Source organism: Emydura macquarii, unplaced genomic scaffold (genome assembly GCF_026122565.2).
Source record: "Emydura macquarii macquarii isolate MOO-44397 ecotype Brisbane River unplaced genomic scaffold, CSIRO-AGI_Emac_v2 contig_383, whole genome shotgun sequence".
In the NCBI taxonomy this organism is placed as follows: Eukaryota; Metazoa; Chordata; order Testudines; family Chelidae; genus Emydura; species Emydura macquarii.
The window spans coordinates 10,424,092-10,443,234 of NW_027130520.1; positions in this window are offsets into that span (position 1 = coordinate 10,424,092).

Genomic DNA, 19,143 nt, shown 5'->3' on the forward strand with positions numbered 1-19,143 from the left:
AATCATCACATGCTGCCATACATTGGAAGAAAAAAATCAGGAAATTACCTGGAAATCATGCAAGAAATCCAAAATAATTATCAAAAGACAACCCTGGGAGCTCAAATTCATAACTTTGCTAGGCACTAAACATCATTGACGGAATAGAGACACGAGATTTAATCTAGATTTAGATCTAAGCCACTAACTGCCCCCCAGCTGCTTCCTCCTCCCTCCTTCCTATAACTGGAGGGGTGTTACTTGGCCTCTTCACCTTGAATGGTTCCTTGAAATATTTAACTACTTATGCTAAACAATCTGTTCCATCTTGTTTTTAGCTGTGACACTCTGAGTAAGTTTTCCAGACCTGAAGAAGAGCTCTATGTAAGCTTGAAAGCTTGTCTCTCTCACCAACAGAAGATGGTCTAATAAATTACATGACCTCACCCACCTTGTCTCTCTGTTCTAGGAGGCACAGCAATAGCTAACAATGTGAAATGGAAAGGGACTAATGTATATAAGTGGAAGATTATGTTTGAATAAATTGTATTCTCTTGAACTTCATTTAAGTGGAATTTAGTATCAACTCAACCTTTTTAAAACAGAGGGTAATTAATCTTTTCTTTTTTCTTCCATGAAATCAGGTCAGGAGCATATCATTTAAAAGTTCTGAGCTTAATAAAATTAAATTATACAAGCAGCCTCATTATTACATTACACTAGAAAGTTCTTTGTCATCTAAGCAAATAAAAAGACCTTCAATGGTTTGAAGATGGGTGTGCTGCTCTGCCATACTGGGTTGGTGGACTCGGGCACGCTGTGACCCGTCCCATGCCCAGGGTAGCCACCTGAAAATGCCAAGCTCAGGGCAGGCTGCAAACAGAGAACAGATTCTCCCAGCACTGGTGGGTGGCACTGAAGCCAGACTTCCCAACCAGCCACAAACTGTACTTCTGAATCCCCACAGAAGCCAGTATACAAATGCACACAGACCCCTTTACTGCATTTCAGTAGGTCCAGTAAAGAAACCAGTTATTTAAACTCTATGCTTTTTACTAAAATGGTTCCCTCTGACCCCAAAGGGTCAGCCACAGTACCAGTTCAATATAAGTTTGGATCTTACCTAAAATACCACGCTGCCAAAATGTTATTGTAAAAAGAAAGAAAGAAACCATAAGAGAAATGTTAAAGGATTAGAGCAATCAGATATATACAAATGATTGAAAGTCCATATACATCAGAAGAAGAATTGTGGAGTTGCAGGCTTGTATAGTTCCTCTGATGTGCACCCAATCTCTGGGTGGGTCTCAGTCCTTTGTGGTGAGGGGAAATCCTGGGACCAGAAGCAGCCTGACTCCTGCATGAAGAAGCTGCCTACGAGCAGCAATCATCCACTCATCTGCAGGGACTGAGGAGTCCAGCGTCCTCTCTGAACCTGAGGATCCATTGAGGAGTTGTGAGTGCACCATCTTTTAGTTAGATAGTCAAGGAAATTGTTTGGGAGACTCCCGGATCCCTTAACTGTGATCTCAAGCCAGGGGGTAAGGGTTTGGGGCTTTTATTACCTGCTGCCTATTAAATCTGTGGAGGGACTTACCATCTTCTTGTGAGTCTTTTGAGCTGTACTGAACCCAGTCAGCCAAGTTGCTAACTGTTGCACAGAAGATACCATGGTAACAGGTCATCAAGGGCCCCTTCAAAGTACATGTCTCAATGGGACATTAATTTTTTATGTTTTCTATAGCAGGTCACGTGACTGGGAGAATTCATGGGTATTGTCAGTGTGGGCACCGGTGACGCACAGAATAGTGTTTTACCCTGTTACGTCATATTTATCACCTGTTTAATATAATTACTGTGGTGAATATATTGAATGTGTTTGTCATTTCTTGGGAGTCTCCCAACTATCTGGCAAGTGACTGGGGGTTACCCCATGGTTAGAATTTTCCTTCCAAGCTTCCCTGGTGACCATGCCAAGAAGGAGCGAGGAGGAAGGAGGCAATGCCACATACATTCATATGGGAAGAAAATCAAGAAGTTACCCCTTGCTGAGTGGGAGGCGGGATCCAGAAGAACCAAGGCCTGTCCATCGACACCCATCAGGAGACTGGCACTAATAGCTGTAACCTGGTGGATAGGGATCGCTGCATCCACATGCTTTATACTGCAGCATCTGGCTTTCTTTTTCCCAAAGAAAGGGAGAGAAGCATTGGGAAGGAGACCTGGATTTCCGTTGGAATATTCTGTCTGCGTGCACTTGCAGAGCCCAGGGCATAGCTACTCAGTTAAAAGGGCCCAGAAACATCCAGAAATAGGGTGTGGCAGTTACTAGACATGCTCAGTAGCTGTTTCTTAAACTGTATAGGAAATTTTCATTGTGGGCAGTCACACCCAGTCAGAGCACAAGGTTGGGAAGTTATGAATACAGGAGTTAAAGACAGCCCTATGGATTCAGTGATCCATAAACAATCAAGATATGTGTCTTCTGGGTCTCAAAAACTGTACCACTTTGGATAAATATGAGTGCCATTCCAGCTTTGCTTACTAATAGGGAAGCCTTCCATCAGGATAAGGTTTGGTCCACCATGTTGTGTTTTATAGACCTATAGAGGGAGAGCAAGGAGGGAAGCATTGGCTACCCCAAGAGGCTACAGAGTCTATGGAATTTACATTTAGCTATCAGCTAACTGCTTTAAACTGGGAGTCTGTCTCAGTTAAAGAGAGAATCAGGCAGAGCTTAGTAACATGAAGGTTTGTAAATTTTTGCCTGACTTTTAGCCAGATCTATGGGGGAAAGATAGTGCTCTAGAATGATAGCCTTATAGAGATCCAAGGAATGGATATTTTATATGCTGATCCCAAAACCTGTGCCATTTAAGGTAGAGGGTATAGATTTCTGCTTCACCAGCAAAATAAAACCAGTTAGCTATTAACATAAGGGCAGTAATGCTGCTAGGTGTGGAGTGCCCCAGACTATTTGTTTGCTGACAGGGTTCTGAAGTGTTTGAAAGGACTGAAATGCTGCCATTCTTCTCAAACTCTGAAGCCTCCAGGTTACACACATTACATATTATGACCACACTATAAAGACTGAGATACCATCTCTGAGAGAAGATTTTGATGTGTGCAATAAGGTATATAATATGTTATGCTGAAACCTTATATTTGAATATATGTAACTGAAACAAAATGGAGCAGTCGATATGAAGAACATCAATAGATTTACTGTCTAATGGCTTTTGTTTAAAAGTTATTTATAGTATTCTAAATACTATTTACAATGTGTTCTGTGTGCATTAAATGTTTGTTTTGCTAAGAAAGTGTATGGTACTCTCTGCCTGAAGTTGACTGGTAATTATTATTTTTCAGGGTTTACATACAATAGCCCTTAGGTTTAAGTCTGTGTACTGCTTTCTGAACAATATTGAAAAGACAGAACTCTGGCCTGTGCCTCAGGAAAGAGGCTGAGATGCAGAAAGAAGACGAGTGTATTCGTTATAGATAATATTGTTCAGCATCCCCCTTCCCCATTACACTTTCATTGACATGACTTAATATTGTAGCATTTCTGTTTTCATTTACTATCTGCAATGAAACTTTTATTTATTCAAAGAAACTTACATAAATGTATCAGCTACCATTTTTGTCGTCATCCTATCCCCTCCTTTAATTTTCCTTCCCTTAATTTTCCCTTCTAATGTAATTCTGTAGTGTGTAAATATATAAGCCACTTATTTCTGGTCTATTCAGTTAGTATTAGCTACTACAAATAACTGCTGATAAACATTAGAGTGTTTACCAATTGATGTGATATCCAATCATCTATCTATTGCACGTGAGAAATAAAAATAAATTTTTAATAACTAAGTCAGACATAGAAACTCAATTCTATTTAATATAAAAGTTTTATTCAAAATGTATCTGAAGGAAAAATACTCATAGTAGTATTTTCCTCTCATGGTTTGACTGTTTTCTGATTATATGACCAATGCTGAATAAGTAAATTTTAGGGACATTAATATCCTACTGCTTATTGCTTTCTAGTACTTTTCTAGAAAGCCTGCAATTTTCTCATCTAAATGTCCCTATATTAGGAACAGCTGCAGACATTAGAGCGATAAAATAAATTGATGTTAAAATTAGTACAGTTACATGAGAACACTGGCATTAAACTTACTAGATTAATTTTAGACTGTTTTGCTCCATCAACTAGTGGGGACCAGTGACCAAAAGCTATAGCATATTCTCTCACTTATTCCTTCACATCCATGGCTCAGTCTAAAGAAAAAATCAGAGAGCTAAGCTTTGCCAGCCTTAATTTCAGCTTTCATGTTGGTTTGAGAAATGCATCATATTTAGAGATAAAATTTAGAGATTTAGAGATTGGACATACTTTTAAATGATTGAAAGGTATTTTTATTAATTTCAAAGATGACATGTTCTGTTCATGGATTCCCAGCCAGGATTCTGCACTAAAGAGAAGGACAGAAGGTTCCATTCTAGATCTTCTTATCAGCACTGATTTGCATCCACCATTGCCAGGGCCAAGAGGAAACAGGAAGCTGGTTGCAACTGGCTGGCCCTTATTTCACCCAACGTGACTCTCTGGACAAGCAACAAAGTAACTCAAATTGCAAGAATCTTCCTGGGCATTGGAAAGAGAGCCACATTTTTAATGATTTTGTAAAGTTCACTTGATGTCCTACTATCAGAATACCTTTGTCCTGTCCCTTGCACTCCTGGTATCAGCAAAGGAGGATATGGGGTGAGAGTGAGCAGTGTTTTCATCTGCTCATGGATGCTGAATGAAAAATACTTGACTATACAGGCTAAGGTAGCCAGTCTTAAAGTCACCCAGGTCATCCTAGCCAATGACAGTGGAGACAGAACTAAGCTAAGAATTCCACATTAAATAGACCATAGCAGGGCCTACGCTAGAATGCCTCATAAACAGTATCATGATGGCTGTGTGAGAAACTACTTTAGCTGGAAGTTTGATCGAACTCAGTTCATACAGTCCCTGGCCCAATGTAGATGGGGTCACTGTGAGAAACATTGTTTGTTATTAGTACAGAACTTTGAAAACTTAAAGTGTGTTAAGTTTATAAAAACTCTCCACTTGGAAATGCAATCTCTAAAGCTTTCCACAGTAGTATAGAATCTTTTATAACCTTCACCTTCTCACTTCTTCTCCAGTACTAAAGGAAGGTGTTTCAAACCAGGTAATTTTAAGCACATGAGAATCATGTGCATCATTGGTCTCTATGTGACCAACAAGTATTACAGCAATGACATCCCTGAGATGTGATGCAGATTTACTAGTATAAAACTGGAAATGAGTCATCTGCTATAGATATATAAGACTCTGTGCAGATGCACAGTCACTGTTGAGTCGTGGCTTGAATAACCAACTGTTTCAAAGCTGCACACTATCAGAAGTACTCTTTCATTGAAAAAATCAGCAGGAAACCTGTTCCTACTTTATCTCTATTATATAAAAAGATGCATCTGTTTCCACACTCTGCTGTGCAAAGCTATTGCAAGGATGAAAACTATGAATGTGCTATTTCCATTTTTTATAAGTTACTTTCTGCAGTAAAGATGATAGAACAAATTATGCAGATGTCTCTAACCCTCAGGAGTTTTCAAGCCCATGTTAAATAGAATTCAACCCCTGCAGAGAAAAAAAGTAACTTTGAACAAACTCTTTGTTTGTCTTTCAATTTGTTCATTAAAGAGGATTTGTTGTTAACAAAGATATTAGAGGACTGAATAGCCCCCAGAGCTTGGTAATGAGATCTGGGTCTTTCACCTCTAGGTCATAAATCTTAATGTGGCCTAGATGATTAATGACTAAAAGTTATCTGATAGCAATTCAATGGTCTATGTGAAATTAATTGTTGGCCTCAGTCCAGTTACTAGTGGGCAGATGTCCCAAGCATACAACTCTTCACATTTAATCTAGTAGTCTTTAAACTATGAAATATTGGTTCAAACAACCTTAAAGAGATTGTGGTCCACAGGTTTGAAAAGGCATAGGTACTAACAAAGAGAAGTTCACCATGCTCAGGGAGCCAGAACCTTCTCGGCTAAAATTGACACAGCCTCAAACATTCAATATTTCATTCTGCTCTGGGGGAAAAAAGTCACCATTCCATTTAGATATTACTAAATGTCATCCTTTGGCAAGGACAGTAAATATATAATGAAATCTTTTCTTCACTTCAGACTGACAGAATGAGCAATATGTCAGGATTTACTGAAATAAGCACGTCGTCTGTGATATGCTGCCATTGGAAAACTGACTGAGTTTGTCCCAGTCTATTTCTCTACCAACATCAGGGTTGGTCAAATCTGGATGAGTTTTTATATAGCTCTTTCTGAACTTGCTGAAAGAGCTAGTAAGCAACCAAAGAACTCTGTATGATCAGCTGAAGAACTGTATTTAATAAGGTTATTCTTTGCTAGTCAAGTGTTTTAAGGGTACATTTAACAGCAGCATTTTTCTCTATGGGATTTGTTTCCATGTTTTTCCAGTGCTGCAGTATATGTCACTATTGAAATTAATGCAATATTAAATTAGTTCTGTTCTTTCTTGACCTAAAGAGCAGTGCCCTTAAAAGAAATGCTCTTAAAATTACTGACTTGTTAGTAAAGGATGGAACTGACCTGTTCTATCCACCAAACCAAATAACATACCATAATAGAGTGCTTCCCTTTTAAAAATGAACCATTAATAAAAGATTAAAGTTAAACCAAACTGTGTTAATACATAACGGAAAGCTGACCTGTTTCAAATCAGAAGGCATCATCCTGTAATGAGGTCCACCATGGCTCCACAGATGTCAAAGGTGCTCTTCGCTGGCATAGGGCTCTGCCCACCCAGAGCTCATTGCTGGACTGAGGGCCTATGTCTGGTAAATACATTTGGAATGTTCCCCCTTAGTCATCTCTTTTCCAAGCTGAAAAGTCCCAGACTTATTAATCTCTCCTGATATGGCAGCTTTTCCACACCACTAATCGTTTTAGTTGCCCTTCTCTGTACCTTTTCCAATTCCAGTATGTCTTTTTTGAGATGGGATGACTTGTAGTAGGCATTTATGCCATTGCTGAGCAGAAGGGACAAGCTGGAAGCAGGCTGAGCCTGGGCAGACCACTGGGGGGAACCCTGGTGCAGGAGCTGGCCCCATGGCAGTGGTGAAGAACAATAGTGCTGGCCACACATTGCCCACTCAGGTTTGGCCCAGCCTTCCATCATGATGTCAGCACCACTGAAATTTGGCCTGTCTTGATGAAAGGGCGGCAGGGCCAAATTTGAGTGAGTGGTGGTGGAACTGGCACACAGGGTCACAGAATGACTCAGTTTGGGGCTGTCCTTCAATGAATTTGGGCCATAGGGACATGCCTGGCTTGCTTAGGCGTTAATCTGGCCCTGCACACATCAGTGCTCTGTACACATCACTGACTCAATTGGCTTCTTTTGCTGATTGAAAGCACTGATGATTTTCGTTTTAATGTCCAGAATAGGTTGGACCAAACTACATCAGGGATCACTGCTCTGTTCATAATCCATTGAGAGAGCTGTTCTGCTCTGGGACAATACAGCTGCCAGAAAGGTTGTGATTTGTCAAAAACCATAGAGTGTTTGGCGTGTCAAAGCTGCAACTGGAACTCAGGAGTTCCTGCCTCATTACCTAATCTATGAACTAGACAGCTCAACTCCACTACAGGGGGGAAAAAACCCATATCCAGTGTTTGCACATGGAATATTGTGTTTGTTTCAACCCCAATAGTTCGGTCTTTTTCAGAAGGCAAATTCTACAGGTGAGTTTTGCTGGCAAGGTGCCAGCTAGGAAAATTGCCACTATTACTGAAAACAAATTAATTACGGGTGGGACTTAGCTGCTGTGAGCGAGAGGGTTGTACTTTCATGTAGACCTGTCACTTCAAATGCTTGCTCCTGCTTTGACACTGTAGCAAGTAGCTTTAATTATGCTCCCCCTTAGGCTTGTGAATCCATATATCTCTTTTGGCTTATTCCATAGATAGATTGTTCCAAGCTCTAATAGCTGTAAATCCAGGTCAAATGGAGGGAAAGGTTTGATGTAATACTATTATCGTGATGAGTGGAGCAAAACAGGATAGAACTGAAGGGGAAATGGAGACCTGTTTAGAAGCAGTGAGCATACACATATGTTCCTCAAAGATAATAGGATCCCTTGTTCTCACACCAGAAGGGTAGGCAAAATATTGATAACTGACAAAAATAAAAATAAATAGATACAGATTTCTGCTTTTGGATCAAAGGATCCTGAACATGCGGTAGTGATGGAGACAAAGGGGAAGAAGGAAAAGGACAGATTAGCAAAAAGAAATATTTTGAAAACAGTACAACCACAGTAGTTTTGGGGGCTTGCTGCGAGGGTTACCCGATGTCCCAGTTCACTAGAGGCTCTATTAGGACCCCTTTACCCACTCATTGTCCTCCTCCCGGGTCCCAATTTTTCACACTTGCTATCTGGTCACCCTACTTGCAGCACGTTTTTTAATGGAGGTTCAGCTCTAGATGTCAGCCACAGCAGCAGCCTGACAGCTGAACCAATTGTGAAAACCACAGTGTTAGGAACGTAACACCTCCTATTTAGTTAGTAAATTTCTACCTAGGTTACTGTTTCTGTGGAATAATGTGCCTCAGAATACCAAACCATCTACTAAGAATGAGTGTGCTGATTTGTTGATTAATTTCCTCTTTCTCTGTGACAGGGCAGTCTAGTGAAATGAGGAGGTAGTGACAGCTCAAAGACACTTGAAACATAAACATTGATGAGTTGCACACACATCTATCACCTTTATTTGATCAATGAAGTAGAGTAAAAATACATAAAGTAAAGCTGTGTCTGCTGGAATGGCTGCTCTGTATACCAGCCTCTTAAATCTGTATTGAAGGTGTCTAGATGGGTGCATACTAAAAGTAGTGGGCTAAAGTCATTCCTGAACCCAATGGAGATGCAACATGGATGTTATAGGTTGGGTGAGACCTTATTGTTATCAGTTGCGTTAAACCTTGGTGTTATGGGTCAGGTGAAACCACTGGCTTCCATACAGAATAAACAACAGAAGCCATTGTAATTAGGTGGCTGAAACAGTAAATAGCATCCACCCCAAACACAGGCCCTGGTTTCCAGCCAACACAAAGGCACATCAAGGCCACTTGGGTATTTGAATTATGTGAGCAGGTGCTGGGCTGGGGTGTATGTGTGTGAAGCAGCCAGAAAGCCAAGCAGGCATCAAGGAATCACTGGGGCTGAGAGAAAGCAGAGCACTGGCTGGAAAGGCAGGTTCGGAAGAGTGCAAAAAAAAAAAACCTGTGTCCTGCTGTCTGATTCCTGCACTGGTCAAGGAAACAGGACATTATGTAGAAACTTTGTAAATCAACAAGATTTCATCAAAGAAAATACCTGATGTATCATCAGGTTCTCCTCCTGGCTAGAACAACCCGTAAACCTATTTGGCTAATTGCTCAGCTCAAAAGGATTACAGGGGGGTTGTGGTTCATCCTTTGTAGATTAAGCTGCTGTATAACCAAGGAAACAGAATTTAGTATCTATCAGCTAGATTGTTATACTCCTCCTTTGGTTGTATAAGGGAGTAAAATTTCCCTTAGTCCTCTGCCCGGGTTCCAACTTTGGCTCCAACAGGGGAGCAAGGGCTGTCCATCTGGTACCCACCCTCGGAGCAATGGATGGGAAGTGGGAGGAGCCCTGCCCCAAGGCCCTCCGGCTTGCCAGCCAAAGCAGCTGGCCGGCGCACAGAGAGAAGTAAATTGCTCCATGAAAAGGGTGAAGTAACATTCCCTTTTTGTAGCGGGTGAGGTGTTGTGACTCTGAGTCAGAAGCTGTTCTCTGGTGCATTTCTGTGGCAGTGCAGGCTTACACCACCTGGCACTTAGGCTGACAGTAAAGTTAGAATCTAGCCTTCTTCTTCTTCTTCTTCTTCTTCTTCTTCCATATGGCTGGCATACAGCAGAAACTATAATTTCACATAAAGTTGATCGAGCCAGATGGCTACATCAGGAGTGGCAGATTTTATTGCAGTGATGCCTCCTTCATATTTATAAATTGGGCAATAGGTGCTGATAGGTTTGATGATCTGTTGTGGGGAGCATGCCGGGGAGTCCTTGATTTTCCATTTATACATTAAATGTCCTCATCTACCATGGTTGGTTCGGATTCAGTTCAGAGTTGACCAAGATGTCTACGGGAACCTTGTGTGGGGATCTGGCACAAGGTACGTATTTTTTGTCTTGTTTAGCCCAATCTGCTTTCCAAGCCTCCTTCTGATCATAGCCTGATTTCATGAGGCTAAGCTAATATTCCCAGAAAGGCTTGTAGGACTTGAGCCATTGGGAGGGGGCATTGGCAAGGTCTTGGTGGACAGGAAGACATCTATTTTCCTGGATTCGCTGAGTTTCGCGCTGTGTTGCAGCAATTCGACGTATCGGTAGGGGAGTGATGTTAGACAGAACAGGAAGCGAGGGTGTTGGAGTCAACTTCAGGGTTCCAGTGATGCATGGCATCACTGTATTCAGGTGGGTGTCAACAAGTTGCATGTGGCTACATCTGTTCCATATCAGTGCACAATATTCAGCTACCGAATTTATAAGTGCCATTGCAGATGTTCACAACCCTGATGTTGATGCACACAAGGTGGTACCTGCTAGTTTCTGAATTACGTTGGCTCTTGTTTTTATCTTTGCAGCTACCTTCTGAAGGTGGTCATGGAAGGTAATGATGCGGTCAAGTTTCACTCTGAGATACGATGGGATGTAATCATGTCACACATTTTTAACCACAGACAGCTATTTTCAGGTCTTTTTGGCATCCCTATTATCAAGGTGGAATGTGCTTACTATTGTTTTTCCAGGGCTTGGTTTGAGCCTCCATTTCCAGAAGTATTGGTCCATAATTCACAGATCCTCAGTTAATGCTTTGTCAATGTCATGAAGTTTGGTTCTTGGATTGTCATAGCAAGAGCAGCAGCAGCAGCTTCTTGAACATACCATCCTCAAAAAAATATGCCCTTAAACTAAGCCAACTATCTCTGTTGAACAGGCAGGCTTCTGGCCAAAATGTAGCTTTTGTGACCAAGTTCTGGCACTCACAGCTCATATTGAGGCTGGCTATTAGAAAAAACTAAAGACTGGTACAGTATTTGTCAACCTGACTCTGCATATGACAATGTATGGGTTAACGGCATGATGCTGGTACTTTTAAAAATTGTACCTAGCTATCGAACACTTCATCAGCTGTGTACTATGTTGAGTAATAGACTCCTACAGGTGTACCTGGGCAATAAGACCAGATCACCCTGTACCATAAAAAATGGGCTACCACAAGGCTCTGTACTCACACCAACCCTTTTTAATATTTACATAAGTGACATGCCTCCAACTAAATCATGAAAGAATCTAGCCTGATGTAGTCATTATAATGGAATTAGTGATTAAAATGAGAATCTTCAGCTGAGGGGAGTGCAATGGCATCTGAAGGGCACCTCTGAACTATCCTTCTTCCAACAAAAATGTGGGGTTTTTTTTTATGAGGCACATATTCTAGGAACATCCATCAACACTAATGCAGTTATGCAGCTCCATGGACACTTCAGTACACTAATGAAAAAATAGGTCTCTTAGTGGTTGCCTCCACATTCTAGCAAAATTGTAGACCATTGCTGTGGCTAGTAAGAGATAAAGCTTCTGAAGTAGCACTTCATTATGACTCAAGTACCATCTAAGGGGAATGCCCAACTGGAAAAAACAGGAATATAGAAGACAAAATAACCACTCCTGAATTTCCTAATCAACAGGATTGCATGTACTGCTATTTATTTATATTAGACAGCCTTTTTATCTAAAGAACATATCTTCTGAAGATTGTTCATCTAGTCTGGAGTACTAGTCCCAAATGTCATGCAAAGAATCTTTTAAAATTAGATTTGTATAACTGAACTGAATATAATATAATCAGTTATCCAGATGAATATTTTCTGCATTTTAGATGTGCAGATCTTTTCTATTATCTATTGACCTTATCTTTAATTACTTTGTCCTTTGGTAATAAAGTTAGCAGCAACTTTTTATTGAAGTATATTTGTACAAGATTAGAAAGATCTCTGGAAAAGTACACCACTGTCAAGAGTACATTAATATTCTCTTCCTCCTACAGTAACTGGAAGCATGATGACTCTGAATGAGTCAGATGTTATTCTGAAACATTTTGACATTCAGTAATAGCCTGTAAATGGAATTAACAATATACTTTTTGCGTGTCACTGATTTTCCTTGTGAAAACTGAATGGACTCCAGGTAGATCTAACCGGCAAAAAATTATGTATACATTTATTTGTATAATATGTAGAGTTAATCATTTCATGTTAATCAGATATGGAGGATATATTTAAAATGCCAAAATCTAAATATGTACGTTAATATTCATAGCAGAAGTTATCCTAGCTTTGTAGTTAGAGACAATTTTTATTTCATTTCTATAATATATCTCTCAAAATACTGAGACAATGAACTTAAGACCTCCATTGTATGCAGTAAAGCTTTGTGTTCAGTATTATGAAAGGCAGTTTCTCTAATAATGCAGAAAATGTTAACTTATCTGACACTAATCTGTTCTTTTCTTGATGTCAGTGAAATTTGACTTTGTTTGGTTACATTTCTCAAACTTTTTTCTTTTTAGCTGCAATAGTTACAGCAATAGTTTATAATACAGTGAGACTTACATAGATTGATGACCATCTTAGCAAAAATCAAAGTTTAAGGAACAAGTTCTTAGGGGATAAGCAGAATTAAAGACCAAAAGTTCAAGAATCCTAATCAGAGACCTGTCAAGTAGAGTCTTAGGATCAAATACAGCTCTGGAGTTGCATCCACACACAGCAGAACTGAATTCGTCCTTTAGACAATAGCCTGGTGAATAATATGTGTCATTCAAAAGAGCAGTGGAGGCCTACATTGCTGTTTCACAATTATGGTAGCATTTGCTTTAACTGCAAATATCATATTAATTTTTATTTTCCTGGAGTTGATTTTTTTACCCATCCTATTGAACCAGCAGCACTGAATGGTGTATGGTATACCTACTGAAATAGTTTATTATACGCAATAGTTTATATGACTATACTTAGCATGAAATTGAATCCAGTTGGAAAATACACACTTGCTGAGGTAGCTGTCAAAGTTGTAATAAAATTGGCACGTTGTACTTCCTTACATCAAACCTGAAGTTGGTTCATTTTCGCTAAACAAAAGGTACAGAAGCAGCTTGAAAGGTCATTAATACTATTCTTGGAAAACATTATTGCTTTAGAAGTGTGTATTTAAATCCCATGCTGACCACCCTAAGACAACAGTACACTGCTAACAGAAGGAAATGTTCCCGTGGCATATAATTTTCTTCGTGATAAGAGAGGACACAAAGGTGGGAGGGTTACTTCAGTATTGCCAAGCTACACTCGGTCTGCGGCTCCTATAGCCACTGTCATGGAATTTATGAGCTTCTCCAGCTGTAAACACAGAAAAAAATCAACGAAGGAGAAAACAAAACAGTCACTATTTCGAATATTTAGCCAGATTGTATACATTCAGCACAAGCAGTAATTCTAGTGCTGCACGCAAAGCATTTTTAAAAGAATCCAACTAATGAAAAGTTTAGCAGATTTTTTAAAATGGATGTGTATATATATATATAGGCCCAATGGATAGTGACCCATACAGTTGGAGTTGTCTAACACTTCCATTATAAACCTCTATATAAATGGCTTATAATTTTGCGAGACTTGAAGTGTTTTCCCTGAAATTTTCCATGTTTCTATTTTGCCTTAGCCTATGTTCTTGTCTTTATTGACTGTAACCACTGATACCCACATCCTTCTAGAGTCTAGCATAGAACCGAAGCATCCTGACTCCCATATTAATTTATGAAACTCTAGAGATGTGTGTTAGCTGTGATGTAGCCCTTGTATTTTCAGACTCTGTTACTGCATAGGGTCTGATCCAAACGTCCTTTGAAGACAAGGTAAATGAGTAACACCAAAATTAGATGCAGAATATTTTTAATAGCCAAAGCAGTTAAGAGTAATAACATATTTTTTGTTACTTCTATATATTTCTACATCAGAGGAGCCTTATCATTAGGGTGATGTCTTATATAGGTGCCTATTACATCCCAATTTTTCATACTTACTATCTGGTTACCCTACTTATCAGAGGATCTCAAAGCACTTAAGTAAGCCTCATAATAGTCCTGTCTGTGCAATGACACACCTGCTCAGTTCATCTGCAGGGAGTTACCTTGAGACTTCTAGATCTGAAAGCATGAACTAAAGGATCAAGTTAATTAAATAGATGGCAGTAGGAGACTCAAACACATTAAGTGATCTGCTCACGGCGGGGGAGAAGGAGGGGGATGACGACACAAAAGTTGTTAGTATGCATTAAAGAAGTATCGTTAGCATCATTTTCTAGAGCAGTAGTTGTCAAACTTTTTCAATTGTAGACCCTAAAAAATTTCAGATGGAGGTACGGACCCCTTTGGAAATCTTAGATGTAGTCTGCAGACTCCCAGGGGTCCATGGATCACAGGTTGAAAACCACTGTTCTAGAGGAATGAAGTGAGGTACTGAGAGATTAGGTAACCGGTACCTGGTGAGTCAGTGACAGGAAATTGATTTATAATTGATTTTGGCTAAAAAGTATATGCACTGGCCAACAAAAAGATGGGAAATAAAAGAAAAACAAAAGTAGACATGAAAATGATTGTCTGGCTTTAGAATTGAATATGTAATAAGGAAATAATATTTGGAATTATCGAATGGCTGTTGGGGTAGATGAGAAGAGGTCTCTGTTTCCCTTTTTAGGTCAACCAAATGTTCTACTTGAAGATCCCATAAGAACTCATTTCCCTATTTTGACAATGTAACAGATTGGGGTCCACCTTGGAGGGAGGCTACACCGCTTCACTACCCAGCCCTTCAGGGGTCTAGGAGTCCAAGTCCTAGGGCAAGGTGGGGCAAATAAATAGTCTATATCCCAGGCCCTCAGGCAGGGTGGGGCAGGCAAAGCAAGCAGTCTATGGCCCTAAAAGGCTTTGCTAGGGAGAGGGAGGAGGGGGTTACTACACCAGAGGTGGCATGGCAAGGTGGCAGGGGGACACAGGCCCACCTTATTCCACTGTGTCTTAGCCCAGGGCCCTAAGAGTGGTGGGGCATCCTGCCACTGGATCAGTAGGGCTCCAGCTGAAACTCGCTGACAATTGCCTGGGCTTGAACACAGCCAGACTGAGGTCAGCTATCCCTGGGCTGTTTCCTCCACCCCTGTGCCCAGATACCTGTAGCCCCAGTTGTGGTCCACCTCCTGGGGGTGGATTACACGAGGCAGTCCCAACAGGCCTCAGCGGTGCTAGTGTCCGGCAACTCCTCCAAGTCGTTGGTGGCCGGCAGCTCTGGCAAGTCACAGGCAGCAGGCAGCTCTTCCAAGTTGTTGGTGGCAGGCAGCTCTTCCCAGTTGCCAATGGCAGGCAGCTCTGGCAGGCCTTCTAGGCTCCAGCCAGTAGGTAGCTCGGGTGGCCCTTTAGCAGACCCAGGGTCAGGATCAATTCCCAGCACTGGGAGAGAGACGTCCTTCTCCTTTAGCAGTTTTCCCTGACTGAGCTGCAAGGCCTGGCTTTTATACTTCCACTTCCTGTCCCACCCCTGCACTTCTGGCTTGTGAGTGGTGCCGTACCTGGGCCTGCCCACCAGCTGGCATGTGTTGGCCCCTTGGTTCCAGCCTCAGAGGGAGGCCACACCATTTTGCTACACACAGTTATAAATTTGCCTATCCAATTCTGAAGTGCACAAAGTCAAAAAAAAACATCCAGAGAGGAGCTACCAAGTTGAATCATTAAAAAGATTGCAGAAGATTTGTAGCAAGAAACAATGACAAGTGAAAACATTAATTTCCATTCAAAACATAGATAATGTGACTTAAAGGCTGATAGAGTTGACTGTAGTGACTGTACCGATTCAAAATGCTATTCGTGTTTTTAAAAAAGTGATAGCCTCATAGAAAAAGATGAAGACCATCTAACAATGATCCTGTCCCTGAAGCTTCCCCAATGTGAGAGGCAAGACCTTTTTTTACACAGGATGCTGGGATTTCTAATAAACTAACCTGGTAAAACAACTAGTTAAGCTATTTTTATTGAATAAGAGAATCCCTGTGAAGAAAGTAAGTAATGTTTTGAGTTGCAGTACCGCGAGAATGGTTGACTTGAAATAATAAAGCCCAACTTCTGCCATGTTCCATGTACAAGCTCAGAGGCATACTTTGTATGACTTCCTTTATTTGTAAAGGAATATCCCTGAAAAGTAAACTACAACCATCCATGTACCATACGTTATGCATCCTAAGGCACTCAGTAAGTACAGTTGTTTTTATTATTCATTACTACATGAGAACTGATGACTTCCCTTCGAGTATCTTGTATGCTTTGGGATGCCATTGTAAATCAATCCCCATGTTAGTGACAGAGGGCCAAATTTTCACGTTATGATGTTGCATCACTATGTTATGACACTGCATTGTTATTATTTATTTGTATTATTGTAGCACCTGGGAACCCTAGTCATAGACCAGAACCCTATTGTGCTAGATGTTGTACAAACACAGATCAAAAAAGACATTCCCTGCTCAAAGGGGCTTATGGTCTAATACAAGCGATATAGGATACAGGATATAAACAGATAGGGGAGTACAACAGAACATTGTGATGGTATGAAGAGTGCAAAGTCATATTGTAATTACTTTGGCCTTAATCATTATCTGGCTTACGCAGGTGCATTATGACATGTAGGAATGCTCTGCACCCACTTGTAGGAAAAGGACTTACATGCTTGCTGTGTGTCTTTACATGGCCTTATTTCCAAATCCAGAGAGGGTGCAATAATGACCTGGCCTGGTGCAAAATATAAATATAGGTGAAATACTGTTTAAAAAAGGCATGGTATGAATCATCCTGCAATATGGATTGTGAGTCAGCTGCAAGTGACAAGAGTTTGCACCATGCAAGATGTAATTTTGGACTGCTTGTGCAGCTGTAGTAGTTAACTCTCAGCCTGCGTTCAAGTAAAATAGCTGTGATTGAAAGTTAGCTGACCAAACACATCTTATTTTAGAGTTCTGTGCAACCTTCTTTGCTAACTGCTGTAAGGAACAGTGCAGTCCTTGGCTGGATGGGGAACTAGGTTAATCACTCAGAATCTAAATTGTGAATAGATTCACTTCTCAATGTGCTTACATGTTATTAGAATAATGGCTGGGTCACTCTCCCTTTGTGCCTCCTTGCCATTTCTATTCATTCAGGCTAGATCTGTACAAGGATCTCTACGTCACTCACTGTGACTGCCAAGCTTGGAGAACAAATACTCTATAAGATTTAGACTTCTAGGGTCATGCCTGTATGATTGCTGTCACAGCAGTTAGAGGAAGGAACAATGGAGAGGAAGGATGGTACAATGGTTGGGGTGCTCACCAGACATTGGTTCAAGTCCCTGCTCTGCACTTGACTTTCTGTATGACGCTAGGCAAGGTACTTAGATTCTTTGGGCCTCAGTTCCCCATCTGTAAAATGGGCTTAGACTTGAAGTGGTGTTAACCCAAGCCACCTCCATAATGGCCTAATTTTATTAATGGACCAACCACAAGACTTGGCTCAATCAGTGGGTAACATGAGGTAACTTGCCCTAGAGGATTTGCAAGTGTTTACCAGGTGTTTCCCTTTAGGTTATTGGAAAACTCCACAGAACTGACTGCCTCAGTTTACCCATGAGAGGCCACAGATACAGCCTTCTGATCGAAGGATTGACACCCAGACAAAGTATGTTTTTATTACCAATTCTTAACACAAATGGATTCTAAAATCACCAAATAGCATATGTCATATAACACAATACAAAGCAACAGAAGTCATATAACCCAATGTGGCACAGCAATTATTTATACAAAAACACAAACACAACACTATAAGCAATATAATAACACTGCACACTATACACTATGTGTGGCAGTTTTGGATAGCAACCTTCCACATGTGGTGATCAGTCACATATGGAATAGGAGACGCAGGTTCTTTATTTAAAACTTATAACTATGTTCAAGCAGACCCGGTCATCCAGCTTTATTAACTCAGTTAAATTAATTCATAGACGTTTAAGGTTGGAAGGGACCTCAGGAGGTCATCTAGTCCAACCCCCTGCTCAAAGCCGAACCATTCATTCCTTATGTTAATAAAAGTCAGGCTTAGTTCTTTAAACTCCTTCTATTCCCTCTGATTCATCAAAGGGTCTTTCTGCTCTGTTTCAATTTCAGCCCTTTTAGAATGATGTCTCTGCTGCACCCTCAGCTGGTGCCTCCGCTCCTTCCTTTCTGCTCTACTGTACCTTCTGTAACCACCTTCTCCGCCGCACTACCTCTCCTCTCCAACTCTCCACACACACTGCACTGCACTCTAAGCCTGTCAGGTCTCCTCCTTATATACAAATCCTGACCCTTTCTTATTGGTTGCTCTTTCAATCCTGGTACCTGTTCTGCCAATCAGCTTTCAATATGCTAATGATCAGTCATGCTGGACCTGACTGAGAATTGTGCTTCTCATGCTAGACCTAATTGGGAACTTACAGCTCTACCTGACTGACCCCTCTCCTCAAGTATTTTGGTGTGACCTTGTCTTTAGACCCTTCCAGATCATTCTAAGGCCACCATTTTTATTTCCTCAGATAAAATACCTGCAGCAGTCAACTTGGATTTTAGCAATGACAACAGTCATTATTTATTAATTATTAAACCTTTTAAAACTAAAATAACTACATTTTTATGTTCATCTAATCACTATGATTCACTGTTGCCATCTTAATTATGCTAATTAGACATGGCAAAATTATGATGTTTTCCTCCTGCTCCAGCTGTGTGACAGGGAGCTGTTTGTGGTGCTGATTCCTTACACAGCTCAGGACTGCTTTAAAAATCCTTTGTATCAGTGGCTGTTATTCTAGGTACTAAGTCAAGAAACCAACAGAAGTTGGTCCTACCCACTCTTGGTATTGAAAAATTGGGATGAT